At 35.6% G+C, this 19,105-nt stretch overlaps 1 pseudogene; it reads right to left on the minus strand.

Annotated features, from left to right (window-relative positions):
* Positions 1-6,784: 6,784 nt before the first annotated feature.
* On the minus strand, positions 6,785-13,930 carry LOC137238400 (T-complex protein 1 subunit eta-like; annotated as a pseudogene).
* Positions 13,931-19,105: the final 5,175 nt, after the last annotated feature.

The following is a 19,105-nucleotide window of genomic DNA, read 5'->3' on the forward strand; positions in this document are numbered from 1 at the left end:
ATTTTGAATATAAATATTTGTGATGAACTTACCTGAAATAATTCTAAGTTTTTTCCTACGTTACTAATCTAAGCTTTTTATGCTCTAATTAAAATATTATTCAAAAATCGCACAAAGTTTGCAAAGATTTTTAAAGTAATTTAAATGCAATGTATAACAAAAAAGTATTTTGAATATAAATATTTGTGATGAACTTACCTGAAATAATTCTAAGTTTTTTCCTACGTTACTAATCTAAGCTTTTTATGCTCTAATTAAAATAATATTCAACAATCGCACAAAGTTTGCAAAGATTTTTAAAGCAGTCTAATTGCAACGAATTTGTCAATAATTTTTAAACAAAATTTATAAAATAGATGTATAACAAAAAAATATTTTGAATATAAATAATTGCTGATGAATTTAACTGACAGTACCAATACCATCAACTAAATAGTCCTTATAAATATTGTAATCACATAATTCAAAACAAAAAATTACTATGAGTACCTACGTTTATTATTGCAAAATCACGAAGAAAGAAAATTGCATGCAGTACATTCAATCTAAAATTATTCCACTGAATGCATATATCGCATTTTAAACTAAAAAATGTGAAAACTTAAAAAAATTTCAGATCGGTACTTAAGTGTAAATCGATCCATGAAAGTATCGTGAAATAACTTTTTTTTGGTAGTTAACGTTATCGTTTAGCCTGGTTTTGTTACCAATTTTGTTATTTTCGTGGTATAAATCAACATTCAACACAAAGTTACTCTGATTATGAGTTGAAATACTTCAAGGGTTAGGTTCCGATATCTAAAATTACATATTTTTGTACACAGTTCTAAAATGTAAAGGAAAAAAATGTATATTTGTGTATTAATTAAATTATTCAAAATATATTGTTATATTAATGATATAGAGAAGCGCCAACACGAATGCAAGTGGTTTCAAACCACTGGTAGGCAATTCACCACTTTAACTGTCAGAAAAAAATTTTAAATTGTTTATTTTATGTAAAAAAAATTTGAAAGTTGCAATTGAAGTTCTGAAAGCTCAGGAATTTCAATTTAAGTTCAAAAAATTACAATTGAAGTTCACAATTTTCAATAGAAGTTCAGTAAATTATAATTGAAGCTCAGGAATTTCAACTGCAGTTCAGCAAATTACAACTGAAGTTCAGAAAATTACAATTTAAGTTCAAATATAATTTTCTGAACTACAAACAGAAATTCTGAACTTCAATTTTAATTTTCTGAACTACAAATAGAAATTCTGAGCTTGAGTTTAAATTTTCTGAACTTGAATTGAAATTTTTGAACTTAAATTGTAACTTTCGAACCGCAATTGCAGCTTTCTGAACTAAAATAAAAAAGGTACAGCATTAAAGTTGGCGAATTACAAGTCAACTTACTCAAATTGTGAATTGACTACTCGCAATTTGATGGTTTACTGCAACCAATAGTTCTGTTAGTTCCCTTCTTATGTTTTCTATATCATTAATTAATTTATTTAAGTTTCCCTTAACTTTGTTTGCATACAATCGCATACAATAATATTTGAATTTATGGGTCACCAACAAGACTGGCGGCCACCGTGGTGTGATGGTAGCGTGCTCCGCCTATCACACCGTATGCCCTGGGTTCAACTCCCGGGCAAAGCAACATCAAAATTTTAGAAATAAGATTTTTCAATTAGAAGAAAATTTTTCTAAGCGGGGTCGCCCCTCGGCATAATATAATATATAACATAACATATATAACATATATTATAAAGATTTATTTAAAACATATTAGATTTAGTAATTTTTTTCCAAATAAATATTTTTCCAATAATATTTAAATTGCGACAATATTGCATCGCCTAGCAACATTCTAAAAACCCGTATTGAAAATTCATAACAATTTTCATTCATAACAAATTTACAAATTTTTTGTGCTTTTCTAAATTTTACATATCATGGATTCATCTGGTTTTGCATCTTGGAGCCTCATATATACACGAAAATGCAACTTAAATTAATACATTTAATATAAAAAAGAAGTAAATACTTTAATAATAACAGCAGCTAACTTTATATTTGGACAATTCAGAAGTGTGTTATATTCATGTAAAATTTGAGTTGTTTCCATGGTTTCGAATAAAAAATTTGATTATTTGAATCAATTTCAGTCTACAACTTAAAGCTAAGTAGAAATTTGATTAGATTTACTCTTTTTTCAGATCAAGAATATAAAAAGGTGTCGTGGAATCCGATTTCTGCCGTAATTGAATTTGAAAGTAATAAAGTAAAGTAAAATATGAACTAATCATTCAAGCAATAATTCTGCAACTCTTAGCAGGAGTATTGATTGGTTTCAAGTCTAATTCCGACAGCAATAGGATCACTTCATACGTTATTATATATGTACATGAAATTGCAAATTAAATTGATAAGTTGATATAAAGAAAAGTAAGTATTTTAATAATAAATAAACTCGCTTAATTGGTTTTTGTTTTCCAATTGAAATCTTGTTTAAGCGAGATGAAAATAACTTTAAGCTTTAGAAAAAACTCCAATTATTTGAATAATCTACAACTTAAAGCTTAGTAGAAATTCAGATTAGGTTTACTCTTTTTTCAGATCAAGAATATTCAAAGGTGTCGTGGAATCCGATTGCTGTCGTAATTGGTGAACTTAAAAATGTACGACTAGTAATTGAGTCAGACTTATTATTGTTCTAAATCTAATCATTCAAGCAATAATTCTGCAACCCTTAGCAGGAGTATTGATTGGTTTCAAATCTAATTCCGACAGCAATCGTATCACGACATCCCTTATTATAAATTCACATGAAATTGCAACTTAAATTAATACAGTTGATATAAAGAAAAATAAGTACTTTAATAATAAATAAACTCTCTTAATTGGTTTTTGTTTTCCAATTGAAATATTTTCCTGCGCAAGCACATCGCTAACATGTGTTGGCAAAGGATATGATTATACTGTCCTCGATAGATAGTCGGACGAGCCACTACTCGACGAAATAGAGATGACCGTTTTGTCGGTGGCAGCAGTTACAACAGCAGTTTCTAACTTTGCACCATCCGTACATTGTACCCACAAAAAAACTGTGGGTAAACATGTTTTGCGCGGATATAGATTTGGTCTCCCAGGGTAATTTCTATTAAGCGCGGCCGAGGCCGCCAATGCAGAAAGGTGTTCTGCGCAAAAATACTATGGATTCCACCCCTGGTTTCGGAGCGCTCCGGGCCATTTTTCAGTTTTTCGGGAATATTTTTTGACAGAAATAAAATTTTTAATTTTCGCTTTCGGATTCGTCGCCCTGGGTCCAAAACGCATCTCCTGATATTTTTGGACGAGTTTGAGCAGTTGTGAGCTAAAGTAAAGAATTACCCCGCAAGATCAAGGAAGAAGGGAAAATTGGAAAAAACCTTTTAGCGTTCAGCTTCCCCAAAATGGCTTAATTTGCTCGCTCCATTTTCAGACCTGCGCCCTTATGGTCTGGGTTAGTTTACAAAGAACACCATTAGTTTACAAAGAGCAAAAATTTTACTTAATTGGCGCCTAACCGTCTAAACGGTTATGGCCGTCCAACAAAGCGCGCCAGTCGCTCCTTCCTTCCGCCAACAGGCGCCAATTAGTCACACCAAGGGAGTTTAAATCGTTTTCCACCTGGTCCTTCCAACGGAGTGGGGTCCGCACTCTACCTCTGCTTCCATAGGCGGGTTCCGATAGAAACACTTTCTTGGCCGGAGCATCATCTTTCATTCGCATAACATGGCCTTGCCAGCGCAGCCGCTGCGTTTTAATTCGCTGAACTATGTTGATGTCTGCGTATAGCTCGTACAGCTCGTCATTAAATCTTCTTCGGCACTCGCCATCGCCAACGCGTAGAGGTCCATAAATCTTTCGAAGAACTTTTCTCTCGAACACTCCCAAAGCCGCTTCATCTGCTGTTGTCATGGCCCATGCTTCTGTCCCATATAGCAGGACGGGTACGATAAGTGACTTGTAGAGTATGACTTTCGTTCGCCGAGAGAGGACTTTGCTTTCCAATTGCATATCTAGTCCAAAGTAGCATTTATTGGCAAGATTGATTCTTCGCTGGAATTTAGTACTGATATTGTTGCTAGTGTTGATGCTGGTTCCCAAATAGACGAAGTCTTTTACTATTTCGAAATTGTGACTGCTAACAGTAGCGTGGTTGCCAAGGCGCGTATGCGCTGACTCTGTGCTCAATGACAGCAGGTACTTCGTTTTGTCCTCATTCACCATCAAACCATCTTTATCGCTTCTTTTTCCAGTTTGGAGTAAGTAGAACTAACAGCGCGGGTGTTTAGGCCGATATCAATGTCATCAGCATATGCCAGTAATAGCCAGCATATGCTAAACAATTATACCTACGAAAAACGGTCCTTATCAGGGCCACAAAGAGTTTACGAAGAGAAAAATTTGCTAGAGAATTATCTTGTACATATTATACATTTACTTTTAGATTATTTATATCATCCATATGATAACAAGAAAAAAAGCTGGAGTATAACCGATACTGGAGCTGAAAACGGAAATATTCCAAACCGAACTTTTTCCATAGCAGGTACCGATACCAGATCTAGCCTAAAACCGAAATTGTTACAAAAGCCTCCTGGCTAGAGCCAGAAGGAAAATCCGGAACGGTAATTGAAGTCAGTACTACAACCGAACTAGTATCCAAAAATTAAAGCAAAATCGATTCCGAAGTGAGGGGGCAAAAGCAAAATTGGATCAAAACAACCGAACAACCTAAAACCGAAATTGTTACAAAAGCCTCCTGGCTAGAGCCAGAAGCAAAATCCGGAACGGTAATTGAAGTCAGTACTACAACCGAACTAGTATCCAAAAATTAAAGCAAAATCGATTGCGAAGTGAGGGGACAAAAGCAAAATTGGATCAAAACAACCGTGCAATTGCGCTGAACCCGAAAATGAAGTTTTGTTCTGTGGTATAGCGACTCAATTTCACATTTTCAACACACCCGTGCTTTTTTAATTAAAAAAGATTGCATCTCAAGACATGGAGTATATATCCTTCAAAGAAATCTGCACCTCAAATGCCGACACGACGAGTTTCCAACGTTAAACGTTATTATGTATATATGTATCTTCGATATTTATTAGGTTACTAAATTAATTAATTTTTACTTCATAAAATAAATGACATTTTAAAATAAATCAGTACTTATTCATGAACATACTATTAACTCATCATTTTATACACAGTCTCATCCTAAACTTTCAAAATCTCTTGAAGACAGTGTCGCTAGCACTCATACATACATGTATTGAAAATAAGGTCTACTAAAAAAACATTTAGGAATAGCGATAGCATTTACCAATATCATTTTAATACTACAAAATAACGACCTTAGCCAGATAAAGTAAGAACTATATACTTCCTAAAAATTTGTATCTCACTTTACATTTAACTGCTTTGAAATATAAATACATAAATACATACATTAAAAGATGCATACAATACAAAACGGTCCTTTTTTTATATATAATAAACAAAATTAATGTTGCGACCATTGGATATTTTTCAAATCAATTGGGTCTTGCACCATCTCCCATAATGGAGACATTTCACGTAAACGTTCGACATGTTTGATGCATTTAACGGCAATATAATCAACCACTTCAGTGGTGGTAAAACGACCAATACCAAACCTATAAAAATTTAACAATAAATTACTTTCAAATTAACTACACAATTCAGTACGGTAAGCTCGTATACATTATTGAACTATGTGCCAAATCCTCATCAGTTCTAATCGCACATAGTACGTACAAAGCTTCCAATGATGCTGAAGTACATGCTGAGGCACTAGACAACGCCACATCCTTTAAGGCCATCATTAATGATAAATTTAATAAGCCACTATACGTTTGCTCTGGATCACCATTACATGTACCATGTGATAATCTTGAAGTGATGTGATTATATAAACGTTTCGAAAGAAAATCTATATATTTCTTATCATATTCCATTTCTTTGAGTGCAACATCACATGCAGCACCAAATCCAATAACAATAGTCGAAGGCGGAAAAGAAAAACTTTAGCTCGTTCGAAAGATATTCCCAAAAAACCGAAAAATGACCACGGAGTGCTTCGAAACCGGGGTGGGATCCATATTATTTTTGAGCATAACACCTTTTTGCATTGGCGGCCTTCGGCCGCGCTTGTAAAAAATTACCCTGGGTGGTTCAAACACCGATTTGGAGACCAAAATTATATTCCCGCAAAACACTTATGTTCACAATTTTTTTTGTGGGTAAAACAAAATCATCAAATTTGCAATAACCACATGAAACTCTGCCTTCGGATTATTGTTGTCGAGGTCAATACGCGTCTTTTAACACCTCTCTCGATTTGGACGCGTATTATCAGTGTGATGCTGTCGTATAGAATTACCAAGAGTTGATGTGCTGCAAACGTTGAAGAAATTATTCAGCTGCTATACGTAAATAAATAATAACAGTAAATTAAATAAATATCATTTAAAAATCAGATAATTACCTTTCTTTTCTGTTAAAAATGCGTTTTCCTCCAGCTTCATCAGCAAACCAACTTTTTTCTTTTTTTGTTTTAGCTTTGTTGACAAAAATTATATGTGACATTTTTCCTATTCCATCACTTTTGACAGAAAAAATTGAACGACCGATTGACAGTTTATGTTCCATCGGCGACAACAAAATACACAGGAGGGTTACATTTTCACTTATGCTTCTACCTGGTAATTGTACCATGGTACAGTGTGATCAATGCTTCACTGCATTTTCCAATTGCTTGGTGCCAGTAATTTTTGCTGTTTGTAAAGCTTTAGCTGTAATGCAAATATATAGAGGGGTTAAAGTGGTTTTCGTATGTTATTCAACAACTCACCCTATACCATCATCACAGCCTTCTCATCGGTTTTGAATATGTGTACTGTTTCAGTATTCAGACCCAGTTCGTTTGGTGCAATATTTTCGATTTGATGAATATGTATACTATCCGTTAGGCAGACAATTGGGTACGTTCGATTCCTTCATATACTGTGGGTATTTGAGCCGTAGACGCAATGGCAGATATTTTGATTCTTTTTGAAGTGTAACATTTGTAAACAGGTGGGTTTCTCTGCTGTCACCATCACCACTAGAGAGCTATTGAAGAAACGCTCGACCAAGATAATATGTTGCGATTTACGCGCATAGATTTCTTCCACCTTGTCACAGTTATTGATGGAGAAAATGCGAAAGCCATATTTACCATCCAATACGGAAATGGAACTGTAGAGGAAGAAACATTTTATAAAATTTAATAAAATCAAAAAATGATAGTTTTGTTAAAATGGGGTAAAGTATTGTATGTTAAAGTATAGCGAAGTTTGAATAGGTCTCATTCTTCATTCTTAGAACCATGTACGAAGGTACCTCGTAAGATATTAAAAATCCTCAACGCTTTTTTTGCAATAACCTAAAAAAAACTCATATTCATAAAATTTCTGTTTAACTTCTACATATCAATAGCTACCTTTACCAACAGAAGGAGTCACTATTGCTTTTACACCTATGCTATTATTTCCTACATCGATGAGCTTTGTAATAAAATAAACAGCTATCTCCCCAATCTCTCCCTCATGAGGGTAGGCACCTCGTCGTTGGTGTGAGGGCTTAGCCGAACTCCAAGGCGCCCGACTATGAGGCGGAGCTGTTTAGGACTGGCATCTACCCGTTTTGCCTCATAGGAGGGCGGCCGGATGTCGGTGACCAAGAACTGTCAACCCCCTAATCCAGGGTGTTATGCGAACCGTGCCTATTGGACAATTTGCAGCCAGGGGATGAATTCGGCTGTATTGAACGGAGCCTTCCCGATACCGGACCACCTCGGGAAGTATTGATGGCCTTACCATAGTAAGGGGCGCTGCTTGACCGCTGAGCCCGCCTTGTCGGGCTGGTGGTCGTAAGACCAAGATGAACGACTCATTACCAAATTGTAGTAAGGAGGATGATAAAAGGAGGACTGAGTCGCAAGCCAAGGACGACGAATACGCGCAGCGAGAGTAGTGCTGATTCAATGAACTCCGTGTTGGAAAAGCACACAAATGAGTAGAAGAGTGGAGAAGGGTACGGAGAAGGGGAAATAAACGAGCTCTCTCGCAGTACCGTGCAGCACTAAGAATTGTCCAATGCCTGGGAGCAGTGGTCGACCCAACAGAAGTGGAGAGCGAGCGCTTGGAATAGGCCCATGAGGCGGTAGAAGTAGGTTGAAGGCAGTTCAAAAGGTTTGCTGCTAGAAACCCTCGGTTCTGCAACCGGTACGAGGAAGAAGCGTCGAATCGTAGAATGAAGAGGCAACGTTCGGCGGAAGGCGACAAGCCTGCTTTCAACAGGCATAAAGAACCCAGTCCCAGAGCCGCGAGGGAGGGCAGTCGCATAGACAACACAAGTAGGGCCAAAGCTGTAAGACAGATGGGCACCAATAGCGAGGTAGCAACTACCTCGAAGGCTACGCTAACGATAACGCTAAGACCCCGACTTTCTCGGAGGTGATAAAGGAAGTTAAAGCTAAGACTCCGGCTTTCTCGGAGGTGCACGCTGGATTTTCCCGAGAGAACTGCTCGTGTAGCTTTCCTACCAAAGACCGATCTTCCCCGGTCACGTGTATCCCAAAGATTATAGTCCCAATAGCTTAACATCATTTCTGCTCAAAACCTTTGAGAGGCTGATAGATGTGTACATAAAGTCCAACGTGGATTAAAAGCTGCTCTCCACAACACAACAGGCGTACACCACAGGCAAGTCAATAGACACCGCATTGCATAGGGTGGTAATAAGCATAGAAAAAGCCCTGGAATATAAGGAATATGCTCTAGAAGTCTTCTTAAACATCGCCGGGGCTTTCAACAGTGTTTCTAAATGGGCGATTATGTTTGGTCTTAATTACGTTAAAGTACAACCAGCCTTACCCAGATAGATCGACTGCATGTTAAACTGCAGTAAGATTACATCGCAATGGGGATTGTACGCGGCCACGAAATTAGAGGACAGGGCACTCCGCAGGGAGGGGTGATATCACCTCTGCTGTGGACGCTGGTAATTAACCAACTGCTCAGGGGATTCTACGAGGGACCAGCAAAACTTACGGTTTACGCAGATGACGTTGCATATTTTCTTGTTTACAAAGAGGTGCAGAGTCCCTAAGTTAGGAGGGGCGACCCTACGGGAGAAACCGTGCACAAAATATCTAGGAATCATCCTAGACGGTAAGCTGTCATGGAAGCTCAACGTGGAGGAGAGGGTGAGGAATGCTTCAACGGTACTTTATGCATGTAAAAGAATGCAAAAGAACCGGCATATACAATCAGAAGGCACTCGAAGACGATGCCCCAAAACTAACAACCAAAAGCAATAATTATCATTTCACTGACACAAATTTTATAGTTTTTATAGTTGGACACAATCTTTTCATTATATTACTTAACAATTTAAAGGCTTCATTCTCTATTGCGAACGATAGCTCAGACGAACGATTCGCCTCAAAACGATTTCGTCTAGCAATGGTATTCTCTATAATTTTTTTCGGTCTTTACGTTTCTAACTAACAGGAAGGCAAAAGTAATTGTCAAGTGATAAGTTGCCATCGTTTAACATAGTGCAAATACACCAGCGATTCGTCTCTGGTCCGCAACGAAATTTCGTTTCGGAATAGAAAATGAGGCCCTAAGATTAGACATTTTTTTTCAATATGTATTTTGACTTACCAGCAACAACAGAATCATGTTTAATTGTACGCCGCACAATCATTATAGCATCATGTAACGAAGCTCAGTTTCTTCCAAAAATTGTTCGGCGCCGCTACGTAAAATCAATGTACATGTTCTAGCATTAACGCAAATTTTAAATAATTATAAACTATGAAAATAAAATCAATGTCAAACCCTCTATCAAACCTTCGAAAACGTTGAAACGTTCGTCACCAACTTAACGTTCTTCAAAGTAATCACATTGGCCCAAAACAATTGAATTAATATCATTAGCTGTAGTCATAACAGCACCACCACAAGCTTTCATTGTACGTTTCAAATCTTATTCTGGTTCTCGAACAGCACAGAACATTTCAAAATCTGCAAAATACTGTGTACCAACATCACCAATTGGTAGTTTATATAACACAACATTGACGCCTTACTTAGCTAGTTCATTGTACAGAATACGCCATTCAGCATCAAACATTTTCTGATACTCTTGAACATTATCAACACGTACTTTTCAGAATTATCACGCTCAGCCTTGAATTCCAAAACTATATTTAATAATGCGATTTTACGTTGGGTCCATCAAAGGAAAGTACAGCGTCCATAACAATTTTAGAAAATAAATCTTTTTGTTGATGAATAAGTTTGGAGGACATTGCTGTGGCAGCATGTTTTCCAATAAAGCACGTTGCTGTTCCTTTGATTGGCGCTTCGACATGTACAGCCATGTCATATTTTGTATAGCTTTAATGATGATACGTGTATGCACGCCTTCCTCAACATATAGTTTAACTTGTTTTAATATTTCGCCTGCTTAAAGTACTACTGAAGTGGTGCCATCGACGACCTGATAAGAGAAACATTTTTATTCTACACCTTCTAATATAACATAAAAATTACCTCAGCATCTTGAGATTTGGCGATGTCGATCAGAGTTTTACGGCTGGATGCACAATATCCAATAGTTTCTTAATGGTTGCACCATTATTCGAAATTGTGGCCTTACCACTGGAATCAACAATATGCTTGTCCATACTGCGTGGACCCAATGTAGTGCGTACAGCGTCCACAATTGATTACGAGGCATTGATGTTGGATATGAGTTGAGGTTTACCTTGAGAGCTATCGGTACCCACACATTTTTTACACAAAAACTCATATGTACCCAACACAAGTTCAGGACGTTCATATTTATCCACACGCCGTCCGGTGTGGCCCAAATGTTGCAAATATACAGTTGGCACAGTTGAGAAAAAATATGGATCAATGTACACAAGTAAAAGTGAAAGATTTTTTTGACCATCTGTTGTTACTTTACACATAAGACATTGGACGACCAGCATCTACAAATTGCATATGAGCCTTGCAACGATTACATCTAATTGGACCGAATTCAACAAAATTTACAATTCATATTCACCCTAAATCATTCGTGCCATTGGTGAGACGGTAAGTGTAATGGACTAGGCTGTTGTTTTTAATAAATCAGCTGTTGCAGGTATGCAACACAAAGACGACCTGCAAAGAAGAAAGATCAATGTAATTGCCAAACAAAACATTAATTTCGAATAGCGATACCTAACGTAACGTGGCGAGGAGTTACCCTGATCTTCTACCACATATTTTGTGGGCACCAATGGGGACAATAAACCCTGTTCATTAGTAATAAAAGCACCACCAACGCAATTTTGATTTTCAATGATAACGCTTATCGGATTTGGCATCTGATCGGGATCTAAACGTCGTTGGGCTTGATCATACTGTTGCAGCTGTTGATATCTACCAGTAACAGGTGCAGGTGGTTGCTAAAGAAAATAACACAAAAATAATCATCAGCAAATTTTGAAATATATTAGTTGTGTTAGCATACATCCAGGACGTCCGGACGTGTCCGGGTATTGGGGGTTGACCCGGCTTGGGTGGTTGACTGGGCATTGGCGCCTGTCCAGGTTGTGTTGGTGGCATCATTTGACCCATGTAACCACGTGGTGCACCTGGTTGTAGTAGAGGATAGATAACCTGGCTGTTGAGGTTGTGGAGAATAACCAGGTTGTGGTGGATACCCCGGATGTTGTGGCATTGGCAGATAGTCAGGCTGGGGAGATTATTGCTGCTGCTGTCGTGGCATTACATAACCCGGTTGCTGTTGTGGTATATACCTTGGTATAACTGTATGTGGTGTCATTGCCCCACCTGGTCCAGTAGATGCGGGCGGCATACCTGGAGGACCATGTTGCTCATGGCCACCAAATTGCTGGTGCATAGGGTGTTGAGGTGGCATTTGACTGGATTGTGACTGCATTAGACCACACTGTCGTGACGTTGGACCCGATTGCATTGGCATTTAATATTCACCTGCTTGCTGGTATGGAGCTGTAACACCGCCTGTAATTCAGGTTGGTGTTGTAGCTGAAACTGGTGGTTGACCAGCGTAGAAAAATTACAAATTTTATTAAACACAAAATATGAGGCAAGCCAGGTATATTTGCCATATTTATAGTCATCTGATTGGGACCACCAGGTACAGCTTTCCCTGGCGGTGTCGTTGCTGAAGGCGATGGCGAATCCATGGAAGTTGGCGTATTGTCTTGAGGCGGCGGCTTAGCTGTTTCACCATATTGACCAGCTATAAAGTTATTGTTCGGTTGTTGTTGTTGCTTGTAGCGCTTGCATGCCAGTTCATGGTCTATTGGATAATGGTAGAGCATTTTGCTGAGTAGCATTATACGGAGGAGCACCTGGTAGGTTAGCATTTGTATATGGGCTTTATTTATTGGGCTAACTTAAGTACATTATTGAATTAATTTAAAGTTCGAGCGGCGCGAGTTAGAGCAGATTCACTTAAAAGACTTCCCGAAAGGGTGTTAACTATTGTTTATTTTATCCAAACATACAAAAATTTTCCACCGCTGTTCTCAAACAAATTTGATTCGTTAAAGAAACAAATTTGATTATTCTTTTTGTTCCATTTAATGAAAACTTAAAATTTAATCAGCAAAGTTATTCAAAAAAAGTGATGAAAAATAGTGATTTTCAGGGTTTGATGATCGACCCAGGAAAGGGTAGAAATAAATAGCATTTATTCTATAATTTATTAGGACAGCTCCTTCTACACCTCCATAATTCGCTTTGTCAAAAGCTAAAGGCCGTTTCGGTAATTCTATACGACAGCATGACACTCTTAATTCACATCCAAAAATATCGGGAGGGGTGTCAAAAGTCGCGCTTTGAAATCAGAACCGCGAATCTGAAAACGGAAATAAAAAATTTTACGTATCTTGAGAGATATTTACAAAAGAAAGTGCAACTATTTAGGTTGTTGTAATGGTTTGTACAGAGGAAAAACATTTGTGTTCAATGGGATTTTGGTGGATCGGCCAGGGTAATTTTTTATAAGCGCGACCGAAGGCAGTCAACGCAAAACATTGTTCTGTGAAAAAATACCATGTATCGCAGCCCCAGTTTCGGAGGGATCCGGGGTAATATTTCGGGTTTTCGCCAATATCTTTTGTTTTCGGGTTCGCGAACCTGTCACCAAAACGCGTCTTTTGACACTCCTCTCGATAGTTTTGGAGGTGTATTAAGAGTGTCATATTGTCGTATAGAATTACCGACGTTTCGAAGCAATGAACAGATTCTTGAATTTTTACAATATCCTGTAAATAATAATTTTGTATTAATACAAATAGTTTTAAGTATTCTAACCCGGGGGCACATTTTGAGCGTGTTTTTGGTGACACGCTTTACTGAACATAAAGTAAGGAGCACTTCAAAGCAAATTACAAACAAATAAATCTTTGATGTACTCACTTGATAGTTTTCGGCCTTGAGTCGAGCTTTGTAGCTTAAAAGATGGATCATATTGACGTAAAATATTTTCATATTCAAGAAGCTTATCATTATCACTTTTACTGCCGCTTTCGTTATCCTTATTTATTGATTTATACTCATCCCAATCATTGTCGTTTAAGCCAAATGTATCGATAGCTTTATTATTGTGGGCCAATAAAGAAATAATACGCATACGTTCTTGAGCCGCTGCAGTATGTCTTTTTGCTATTTCTTGTCGGTGAGCTTTACGTTGTTTTTTACGCTGTAAGATTTCGTTAACCACTTTTCTACAGGCATGTCCGTTGGTTTTTTCTTGGAGTTGGTTACTTTTTTCCATTTGTGCTCGATTTCCAGGCTACGAAGCGTATTGTGTTGTTAATTCCACTGGTTGGAGACGTGCACGAAGTGCAACAATTGTTTTCTGGAAAAATAGAATTTGTAATATTGTACAACTGCAAACATAAATATATATTAAATTCACTTTCCAAACACTTACATCCAACATCGATAAGTTATTTTAATTTAATTTAATGCCCCAAAATTAGCACAGGCATGCAGCTCAATTCGCGGAAAATGGCGGACTCGCTGAAAATGTTTTTCCACGCAATACTGACATATTTCACAATACCTATGAATATAGTAGGTGCGAGAGAGCACGATACATAAGGGGGACTCATGTAACCGTATAAATGCCTTATAAAGTGTGTAAACGTATAAATTTATCTACTGCGTAAACGAGCTGTCAAATTTTGTATGAAAAATCATTTACACAATTTGCATAAATTTACGCGCACATTTCATTGTGTAAACGCGGTAAACTCAAAGGAATGCAACCTTGCAGACATTACAGCAGGTATTTTCATCAGAAATCTCCAACATCAGCAAGTAAAGGCGTTGTAGTTTTGATTTTTCACTTAATTTTGGCATTTTTTAATTTGTATAACAATCAAAAAAATTTTGTTTGGCAACAATACAGCTGATAAACAATCAAGTTTATCAAGAGTATTACTAGGTGCGTTCATATAACAGCGTGTGTAAATGGATATAATTTTACACCTTATAAGTTTATATGCTTTCATGAGTCCCCCTATTGTGGCAAAGCTAAAATTGTCAACAGGCTATTTCATTTACAGAATTTTTCATTCCAAATCGTCACCCCTCTCAAAAATTCGTGTGGCTGTGTGCGTTTTTGGTCACACGATTTTTGCAGGGATGGAATGTTCATTTAACAGAACTGTAAGTGTCAGTTCTCAAGCCAAGTCAAGTCTATGCTAAGTTTCAGTAATGGGCCCTTAACTGTTATTCCTTCAGCACAATACATAATATTTGTACCTTTTCTTAATAACTGTTAGCCTTAACACAATGCATTAAATATTTGTTGTAACATCTAATAATTTTTCATTCCTACTATGAGATCAAATACAAAGCTAGGAAAAAACATTGTAAAACTTTGGACGTCACTTCTGCTGTGACCACGAAATAATAAAGTGCTAAATATACACTTGTTTTATTTTATTTCGAAACAAGTGGTGCAAAACAGCACCTCCTCGAAACAGGTAGTATAACAAGGAAATATGATTTACGAAGAAATACTTTTCCAGTAAAAATAATAAAAGACGATGAATTCGTGGCGGATTTCGAAATGTTAACATCGCAACATGCCAGTAAATGTTTCTTTTTTTCTTTTCAGTTTCTCTTAGAAAAACATAATAATTGAATATTGAATTATTATAAACCTGTGTTAAGCTCATGAATTCTTAATAAAAAGTATAAATTGAACTCACCATTAAAACAAACAAACACAAATCAATCATTATGTCCACACATATGTACATACAGCAGCGGAGAGTTACTCACAAAAGTATGCAATCATCAGCAACGTAGTTCTCACACATACACATGCATATTTCTGAGATACTCACAAAAGTATACAATCTTCAGCGAACTAGTAAATTCTGGAAATAGAAACGCCTAGAAATATGCCAACGAGGAAACCGAAGAGTATAAATGCAGCACCAGCTGAGGCACGACCAATCAGTTTGAGTTAAGCAAGCTATTGGTTGTGAAGTATCAGTGTTATTGTGAAGTATCAGTGTTATTGTGAAGTACTTTAATAAAGGCCATTTTGCATTATTGAATGTTAGAGTTGTTTATTCAAAAATTTAGCGATACGAAAAAAAAATTTATAAAAACAAATCTACATACACACAAATTAATAGAGGCAGCATGTCTCAGTTATGTTGTTAGTGTAAAAATAAGATAAACTGGATTAAGCAAGGAGACAAAGACGAGCAGGATAGCCTAGTGGTTAAAGCAACTGCAGTTTCACCGTGTGATTCGCGGTTCGAATCTCGGTGAAACCTTTGATAACATTACGAAATTGCCTGACGATGAATCCGTGGCGGTTTTCGAAATGGTACCATCGCAGAATGCCAGTAAATGTTTCTTTCTTTCTGTATAACTTTTGCACTAATCGGCTAGACGCACTAAGGTATTAAGGGGAGGTAGCATTTCACTTTACTAAATAAAATAAAAGCGCGATAACTTTCGATTTCAAATATAATATTTATTTAGTAGGGTAAACTATTTGTTTTAATGATTTCGAATTTATCACTTTTGTTTATTTTGAATATTTATATTTGCGACGATTATAATTAGGCTGATGGCGAATAACTAACTTTACAATATTTTAAATGAAATAAATAATGTGAATATAGAAAAACAGTCTGAAGATATTCACATACATTTACTTATTACCAATTAAAATCTTATTTAGACTCCAATCCTATTTGGATGTTAAATATTGATTCAGGGGAAAATAACTTAACCCCAGATGAAGTTTACTGCGGTGTTAATGTGGATATTATTCTATCAACCAATCTTTTCGAAAAAGATGACGTACACATATTTAAGAGCTGTGCTAAACAATTTTATATTCTATTTTGTAGTAATTTATTAAAGAAAGTAAATTTAATTGATAAAACATTGTTGTGGGCTGCAAAGCTTTCACCAGAAAGTATTTTAAGCTGTAAAACAAATAGTATTGTGCCTTTTGTTATGGACTTGTTTCCGAAATCTGAATTTGATAAAATAGAGAAAACTAATTCTGAATTTAGAGCTTTAGCAGAGAATGAGAGCCTTAAAAATTCAAGAATTTATATATATGCAGCTTTTGAGAAGAATTAAGGTCAGTTAAAAATGAATTAAATGCGCAAATGTTTTCAAATATTTATAGCATAGTTCAAGGCATATTGTTGATTCCACATTCATCCACAAACGTAGGAAGGATATATTCTATACAATTTTTAATTAAAACTATATGTAGAAATATAATTCAAACATTTCGAATTTAATAAAAACTAAATACTTGATGAAATTAACTAACAACAGTTGTCATAATATAGACAGGAAAAAAAGCTTTTTGTAAACAGAGGTATTTAAAAGAGAAGAACTGTTAATCTAGTGATTGAAACATGAGTTATTAGTATAGATGTAGGCGACAATTTGTCAACTTTTATACCTGAATCTAAATCTTTTGTACCTAAAATGTTTTTGCATTGAATGCAGCATTTTTTGTTTTTTAAATATTAATTTTATGTTCCTTACTGGTACTCAATAAAGAAATGTTTTTATAAAGGTACGTATGTACATAATTGTATGCTTCAATCGATAAACTTCACTTATTATTATTTATTATTAAGAATTCATGAGCTTAACAACAGCTTATAATAGTTGAGTATTCAATTATTATGTTTTACTAAGAGAAACTGAAAAGAAAGTGTTGAAGACATGAGCGAGAACCTCATAGAGTTTGAGGATTAAAATAAATTTATATATATAATATATATTATCTGAAAAGAAAAATTATAATTATATTGAAATGAATTAATTTCTAATACATATATTATAAATACTTACCTTTTACTTACCTTTGAAATATTTACCTATATAAAATATTTGCTTAAAATTACTTATCTTTATTCTATACTCACCCTTTTGGAATACCATGTATATTTACCTGTTTGAAGAACCCTGTAAATAAGAAACATAATTACTGTTTAGCGTACACACATCTATGTATACCCACATACATATGTATGCTCCCAGTAAAAGAAGTAAACGGTCCAGTGGAATGTGCTGAGCCGTTGTAAAGTTAGTTATTCGCCATCAGCCTAATTATAATCGTCGCAAATATAAATATCCAAAATAAACAAAAGTGATAAATTCGAAATCATTAAAACAAATAGTTTACCCTACTAAATAAAGTTTATATTTGAAATCGAAAGTTATCGCGCTTTTATTTTATTTAGTAAAGTGAAGTGCTACCTCCCCTTAATACCTTAGTGCGTCTAGCCGCATTAGTGCAAAAGTTATACAGAAAGAAAGAAACATTTACTGGCTTACTGCGATGGTACCATTTCGAAAACCGCCACGAATTCATCGTCAGGCAATTTAGTAATGTTATCAAAGGTTTCACCGAGATTCGAACCGCGAATCACACGGTGAAACTGCAGTTGCTTTAACCACTAGGCTATCCTGATCGTCTTTGTCTCCTTGCTTAATTCAGTTTATCTTATTTTTACACTAACAACATAACTGAGACATTCTGCCTCTATTAATTTGTGTGTATGTAGATTTGTTTTTGTAAAGTTTTTTTTCGTTGCGAATGAGAAGCTTTTGAAAACTCGGGCTCAGTTTTACATACTGTAAAGAATTTATTTTACACCTTCTACTAACGTTCGTATCACTAAATTTTTGAATAAACAACTCTAACATTCAATAATGCAATATGGCCTTTATTAAAGTACTTCACAATAACACTGATACTTCACAACCAATAGCTTGCTTAACTCAAACTGATTGGTCGTGCCTCAGCTGGTGCTGCGAATAACTAACTTTACAACGGCCCAGCACATTCCACTGGACCGTTTACTTCTTTTACTGGGAGCATACATATGTATGTGGGTATACATAGATGTGTGTACGCTAAACAGTAATTATGTTTCTTATTTACAGGGTTCTTCAAACAGGTAAATATACATGTTATTCCAAAAGGGTGAGTATAGAAAAAAGATAAGTTATTTTAAGCAAATATTTTATATAGGTAAATATTTCAAAGGTAAGTAAAAGGTAAGTATTTATAATATATGTATTAGAAATTAATTCATTTCAATATAATTATAATTTTTCTTTTCAGATAATATATATTATATATATAAATTTATTTTAATCCTCAAACTCTATGAGGTTCTCGTTCATGTCTTCAACACTTTCTTTTCAGTTTCTCTTAGAAAAACATAATAATTGAATACTCAACTATTATAAGCTGTTGTTAAGCTCATGAATTCTTAATAATAAATAATAATAAGTGAAGTTTATCGATTGAAGCATACAATTATGTACATACGTACCTTTATAAAAACATTTCTTTATTGAGTACCAGTAATACTATGTTCAAACAGAAAAATAAGTTGAGGAAATTTCGATTTGAATTGAGTGCTGTTCATACAAC

Source organism: Eurosta solidaginis, chromosome 1 (genome assembly GCF_040869045.1).
Source record: "Eurosta solidaginis isolate ZX-2024a chromosome 1, ASM4086904v1, whole genome shotgun sequence".
Lineage (NCBI taxonomy): Eukaryota > Metazoa > Arthropoda > Insecta > Diptera > Tephritidae > Eurosta > Eurosta solidaginis.